The 7144-nt window shown below is 37.6% G+C and overlaps 1 long non-coding RNA gene across 1 annotated transcript in view; it reads right to left on the bottom strand.

The window, feature by feature from the left end:
• LOC106513070 (uncharacterized) overlaps positions 1–5654 on the bottom strand; it is a 17231-nt gene extending 11577 nt beyond the window's left edge. Inside the window, exons 1-2 of the long non-coding RNA XR_001309750.1 lie at positions 5592–5654; positions 4925–5350 (exon numbers count right to left, since the gene is read on the bottom strand). This is a non-coding gene — a long non-coding RNA (uncharacterized LOC106513070). The remainder of the gene's footprint in view (positions 1–4924; positions 5351–5591) is intronic.
• Between the last annotated feature and the right edge of the window lie 1490 nt (positions 5655–7144).

Here is a 7144-nt window from a genome sequence, read left to right as displayed (position 1 = left end):
ATTTAAAACTACTTCTCAAATTTATAAAGAACTAAAAGTGATGTTTTTGTAATTTAAGACTGCATTTTTTGCAAACAATTCTCACATTTATTTAGAATTTGTTTTATGCCCTGAACTGTGGAAATAGCAGCGTGTCTAAGCTTACCTTTTTAGGTTTTTCCTCAAAAGAAAAAAAAAGTTTTTTTGAATAATACAATATGTAATCAGGAAAATCCTTACAAAAATTTAAACATATCATTAAAAGTGTCTTTTGCATTTCTTTGAGCTCTAAGGATTTTTTTTTTTCTTTTCTTTTTTTTCAGGATGCTCAGTGCAAAACAGTGAACAGTTTTGCTCATGATGTTGATATATTATTAATATTACAGCAAAGGAGCATGGGAAATCGTTCCTGGCCTGATTGCTTTTGATCAATAACTCAAAGAGCAGAGACCTCATTAATCTAAAACTTCCTCTAACAATAGACCCACTGACCAATGCAAACCACTCTTTAGTCAAACTCAATACTCAGACAGATCAGATCAAGGAAATGGAAAGACTTTTTTTCTCAATCAAAACTGTTGTACTTTAGTTTCTGAAAATTGTTTAATCACTCTTGCAAGCATGGTTTATTTTGTTGTCCAGATCTTAGWTAGTACTTTCTGGAAGTCTGATAATCCACACTTGTATTTATTAATCTGTCGGRTCAGGATGACAGCCAGGATGCAGTCAAGTTAACTCACTTATTGTCTTTTAATAACAAACATACTAAAGCTGTTTTATATGAGACATGAACAATTAAAATATTTTGAACAACAAAAGACTGACAAATTCTGGAATAATAACATTGGAAAACATAACTCGGCAAAGGTTTTATCTGTTTATTAATTAATGTTTTATTATTGTTTTGTTTCTTGTAAATTATTATAAAGGACTTTGAGCACAATATTTTTGGTTTATTGGACAGTATATGATAGTACAAATGTGCATTTTTTATTACATTTATCTGTTTTACCATCTGAAAATTAAATTCTCGAAGTGAACTATTTTAAAGACTTAATCATCTGCTGAAGCCCTGAAGAAAAATCCAATGTTGTTTTAATTTGCATTGTAATCACGAGCACTATTAAGCAAAGTTGCAGCTTTTCTGAACGTTCATGTTACCCAGGAGTGTTTAAGGATGTCCCAGTGGATGCTTTATATTATCTTCCCATAGACAGGCTTATCCATTACCTGCCTTCTCACGGCACAAGTGTAATGCTCCTATTTAGGGCAACTGTGCGTTCAGAGGCATCATTCAGGGCGATGAGCTATGGCCAGAGARTGACAAGGCAGAAAAATGTCCCCACTTTTCAGGCTGTACAAATGACGTTTGGCCACGATAATTCACAACTGGACACTTCATTTCAAGTTGGGAGCTAGCTGGCCAGTCACAAGCTATTATACCATCTTCTTTATTTGTGGTCCGTGGTTTTGGTAGCGGGACCATCAAATAAATTCTGCTAAAATGCCACTTCAGTCAAAAAATATTGGCCAATTCTTTCTGAGCCGTGACCGGGTCCGTATGGCAACCTGTTTCTGATGGTATAAAACCTTTAAGAGGCAGGTGGTCGAGCACCCAGCATTCATCACACTCAGAAAAAAAAATGAATTAAAATAAAAACACAGAGAGTTAGTGTTGGATATACATATGTAAGTGAATCCTGCTGATTGCTYGCAGCCATGCTAAAAGCTCCACAGTCAGATGAATTGATTACCAATATATCACAGGGGAATTGCCTGCTTAGAGGAATAATAACTCATTGATAAAGATGAAATGGCTATGAATAGATTTCAAGGATGACAATCTTTGAGGAGTAATAGTATAATTTGTCACTTGTGACAGTCTATTTGATTGTTCCTGATATTTCATCCTGTTGGGAATATTGGACAGAATCATGTCGGTTTGTCAGAGCCAGACTGAGGGGTGTGTGTGTGTGTATGTGTGTGTTTGTGTGTGTGGGTGATTTTTTTTTTAATTTTTTGAGTTGTGTTTCAGATGTAAGACAGTCAGGGGAGCATGCTTAGACTTCCTGAGGTGACAGCAGCTTTATTGCGCTTTGCGTCATAAAGTCTCATCATATCTGCTCGCCTCCACTGTGAAATAGGCGCTTAGTGCACCTGTGAGTGTGTGGGGTGGCGGTGGGAGAGGTGGGTTTAGAGAGACAAAGAGGATGCGTAGTAAACATGTGTATAAAGCAAAGCGAGATTAAGGTGGAAAAAGTCAGCATGAAAAAAATGAGCTGATGCTCAAGGGCAGAATAATATTGAAGAATTAAAGGTTAGTTGTAACATTAGACTTTATTTAATAAACATATACTTTAACTGTAAAATAAAGACTGTAAAAATACTGTAGGATGTTTAGTTTTCATCATTTTTAAACTAAAAGTTTAAAAATATATTACACGGATGGGGCAACTTTATTTACACACAAAGCATTCTGGGTAAATGATGACATGGATAGGTCCTCGGCGCGAGGCTGCTAGCGAGCTATATCCACCCTGAAGGTTAATCTTGGACAATATCTGATGATCAACTCTTTTAAATGAAACCAGAGAGCGTTGACAGAGAGGAGAAGGTAGAAACGACTCAGCCTGTAACTGAAAATATAGATGGAGGAACAGAGCTGCTTCATGGAAGAAGAACCTCAGCTTAGCCTGTTAGCCTTTGCACTAGCGCCGAGGCTATATTGCCTTATATGTATTAGCTCAGCGCTAGCTCAACAAACAAGCTAAACTGAGGTCCTCCATCTCAGTTGCAGGCGGAGTCATTTTTGCGTTCCCCTCTCTGTCATGTGGACGGAGGACCTCAGTGACGAGAGGAGAATGTGTAGCGCTGAGCTAATACATATGGTGATAGCGTCGGCGCTAGCGCAAAGGCTTACAGGCTAAGCTGAGGTTCTTCTTCCATGAAGCAGCTCTGTTGTCCTCCATCCACATTTTCAGTTACAGACTGAATCGTTTCTACCTTCTCCTCTCTGTCAATGCTATCTAGTTTCATTTAAAATACTCGATCATCAGATATTGTCCAAGATTAACCTTCAGGGTGGATATAGCTCKCTAGCAKCCTCGCACCAAGGACCTATCCACATCATCATTTACCCAGAATGCTTTGCGTGTTATTAAAATGGCCCCGTCCATGTAATATATTTTTAAACTTTTAGTTTAAAAATTATAAAAACTGAACATCCTACAGTATTTTTACAGTCTTTATTTACAGTTAAAATATATGTTTATTAAATAAAGTCTAATGTTGCAACTAATCATGGATCCCTTTAAGAGGTTTTTTTCATAATGGCAAAATAAATGAGCCCATTCTGCCATTCTAAAGTAATACAGCTCTTTTTTTGCATCTTCTCTCCTAAAGCCCTGGCAGCAGTGGTCAAACTTAGGTCAATAAAATGTCTGTCTCCCCATTGAGTTGTCGCATTTATCAAATGATGAAAGTTTGCCTTTAAATAAAAGATAGAATTCAGCGAGGAAAGAGTGTAACCTTTCTTTGAGGCATGCAGGAAATTAATCAAGGAAATGGGGTTTTGGTGTACCTATATCACATCTAATCTATCCTTTGTTCACATGTAGCTGCCTCCAAGCCTGACCAATCAAGAGCGRCACGCTGGTTTTTATGAAAAGCCACTTGTTCCTTGCATAATTGGGGAGTCTGACTGCTGAGTTAAATGGGCGGTGGAGGTGGAGGGAGGGCCAGTCTTGTTTGCCCATGTAAAGTGTGATCCAGATAATAGCATTCTCATCAAAGGCGGCAATTACATTCATTACAACKGTGCAAGGCGCGCCTGCAAGGAAATTAAGTGGTGAGAGGAAAGAAAAGCTTAATATATACCTCCTTTATCCTATTCTCTCCCCCCACCACCACCTCTCGGCTCTTTTTATTTTTTTTTTTCAAAATGCTCCACGTGGAGCAGGAGACCTCAAGAAAGAAACAGTCTCAGTCAAAGAAGAATAAATCTCCTCCAAGTCTYCCCTTCACCCTTCTGCTTCCAAGAGGCTCCCGTCTGCTGTTACTATGGCTGCACTTGTCTGGGATTAAAAAGCTTTTCCAGAAGGGTGATCTCCAATGGTTGCTTTTACACAAGCATAACAAATGACACCAAATCCAACAAAACRGCTAAAGACCTTCTTTAAATTAAATTCCAATTTGGTTCAGGAAAGGAGGAGCACATTAATTGTTCGGTGCAGCGTTACACCACAAAAGGGCCTGTAAATCAAGCGATTAGGAGAAGGGATTTTTTCTTTTTATCAGGCTCTTTTAAATGTGAATCAGAGCAAGTGGGTAACACTGGAAACTTCTCACAGACAGGTGTTATCCCCGGGCTTGTTTTTCCAATTCATACCACTTAGATGGGTATTATAGAGCTTTAAAGCCCAGGCTAGACCTTTTAATCCAGGTGTGTCCAACTCATTTACACAAGTGGGCGAAAATTCAAAACTTGGTCCAAGTCAAGGACCAACATCTATCGATAGGCCTACTTGTTGAAAAAGAAAATGCTATATAGCAAATTGTTCTCGTAGAAACACAAATAACCTTTTCAAATTATGTCTTATGTAGCATTTAAAACATGTATAACCTAACAAATAATGAAAAGATTAAATTTAGAAACAACTTTTTCCATTTATTATTTCTTAGAAATACATTTTATCATAAACAAATCAGATATAATAAGAAAACCCTCACTAAAACTCCAATTATTTGACATTAAAATAAGAAAAAAAATACAGAAAAAGATGTGTAAAGGAGATTCTCTTACTTTTTTCACACTAAAATCAAACATTACTGAAAAATTCAAACTTAATTTTCTTGGCTTGGAAGCTGGCCCGTTGTTATGAGAGGAATGCACTAAATACAGTGACAAAAAAAGAAGCCATGGAACTTTTTACATTTAAAGCATTACCTTTGGGACTGGATAAAATGGAAACAAGGCCCAGATTTGGTCCGCAGGCCTTAAGATATGTGTTCGAATGCATCCATCCATTTTTTTAAAACCAGCTTTTCCTTTCAGGGTCACGGGGTTCTGCTTATCTCCTCCAGTCGTTGTGCGAGAGGCGGGGTACATCCTGGACAGGTCACAGGTCCATCAACTAGGGATGAATTTCGAGTTACCAATTAACCTAACATGCACGTTTTTTTTTTTTTTTTTCATTCTTTGGGGAGAAACTGAAGTACCTGAAGAAAACCCATGCATGCCAAGGGAGAACATGTAAACACCACCCAGAAAAGACCTCAGGCTGGGAGGCAATCATTCGATCTTCTCACTGAAATGTGACATTTCTAACTACTGTTCCACCATGCTGCCCACCAAACCTTCAAATAACAAACACTAAAAAAAATGAACAGTTTTTGTTAAAAGATGTTTCATTTATGATTTATTTGAAATACTGCATACATTTTAGGGCTGACAAAAACAGAACCAACATATACACTATAGACAATCCCACTGGCTGCAGTAATAGCACATCCTAGTCTCATTAGCAGAACAGCTGCCCTTTAGCAGAACAACTTAATGTATCTGGAAGTGAACATGTCATGAATGGAAAATGAAGTTCCAGACAGATTCCTACCTTTAGCTCTAAATCTTTCCTTCAGTCCAAAGGCAGCATTGTTTTGGCCACTCTGGATTYTTTCCCCTTTTGATGTAAATAGATGATAAGATTAGTGGTTCTATAATTCAAATGGGAAGAATCAAAAGCATAACTACCGCAACAAATTAGAGGTTTGGGAAGTGTGCGCACTTTTTCTTTTGCTGCCCACAAATCATCATGGCTGTGTTTAAATTATTAAAGAGGCCCAGGCCTCAGCAGAAACCCGAGCATAATTAAAATGCAATAAAATAACATTAGCACGGACAGGCTTGTAAGAGAGGGATGTACTGTTGTGGTGTGATGGCCACAGTTATATACTGATGAGCTTGACTTTGGCCTTGTCGTGTTCCTCCCAGAATGGTGCACACTGAGCAATCCCCGTCTATACACAGTGACAGCTCCAATTTGTGCAATCCAGAGCAATGAATTTGTGCAGCACACTAACCTGCTTGTGATAACTTTGGCCACGTGAAGCACCTATTCCAGATCTGATCTGTGGGCGCCATCTGGTGTCCATTCTTCAAATAAATGATGCTGTACAAGGAAAACACACACATTCAACCTGTCAAAGAAATTTCCAAGAATTTATTTTCTCAGGTGACACACATTATCCACAAGCAAAGCTACCCTAAAGATTTTAATACAGATATAAGTCAACTTTAAATGAGCAACTCGTGTTACAAAGTTAAGACACCATCAGTTTTACATTACTGCTGTTAATATTCCAGCTCCGACAGTAGTAGTTGTTAAGGAGTAAAAGGATACAGTGGTCTCCCTCTAATTGATCATTTGTCATCTTCTCCTCAGTGGTTTTCCTACAAGTTTGACACAAATGGGGCAACATGATCTCCGGTGCGCACATATACTTGTAAATTATTGATTGTGATGAAATTTGAATGACTGCGTCAATAGCTTCTGAAAGTATGGCAGTTGTTGTGCTTCATTTGCCACTTGAGCGTAATTACAAGCCGTACATCTGAAAGTATGTCACATCACAGTGGTGAATGACAGGCCATCAGCTCATTTCATTAGCTGGAGGGCAAAAGAGGGGYGTTTTCACATGTCTGTGAACAATGACACTGGAGAAGTTAGTATTAGGGATAATACACTTATAAGATTCTTACAAACAGAAGAAGATAGTTTATTTAAGTTTATTCTCAAGTATTTTCATTTGCAGAATGAACAGTAAAAAGGACAAAAATATAGATTTATTGAACAACTAATTTCAGGTGTTATTGTTGTTTCTTGTGTATTTATTTCAAAATGTTTTGTTGTGGCTTGTGGCTATTGCATTTAACAGATTTTTGTTTTTTACTGATACAGTTTTACACACAGACCTCAATGCTGCCAAAAACATTTTGGTCTTTACAGAAGAGGTCACACAAGTTAATCCAGAACCTAAAAATATTTTTGGAATCTTTTACTTCATTTATACAACTTTTCCTGTTTCACGGTAGCACTTTTAAGTCACATTGGAGCTACCCACTAATCCCATTCAGTCACAGAGATGGCATGAAAATATAATATAATAT

The sequence above is a fragment of the Austrofundulus limnaeus genome, unplaced genomic scaffold, assembly GCF_001266775.1.
Source record: "Austrofundulus limnaeus strain Quisiro unplaced genomic scaffold, Austrofundulus_limnaeus-1.0 Scaffold0, whole genome shotgun sequence".
In the NCBI taxonomy this organism is placed as follows: domain Eukaryota; kingdom Metazoa; phylum Chordata; class Actinopteri; order Cyprinodontiformes; family Rivulidae; genus Austrofundulus; species Austrofundulus limnaeus.
This window is presented reverse-complemented; position numbering and strand designations above follow the sequence as displayed.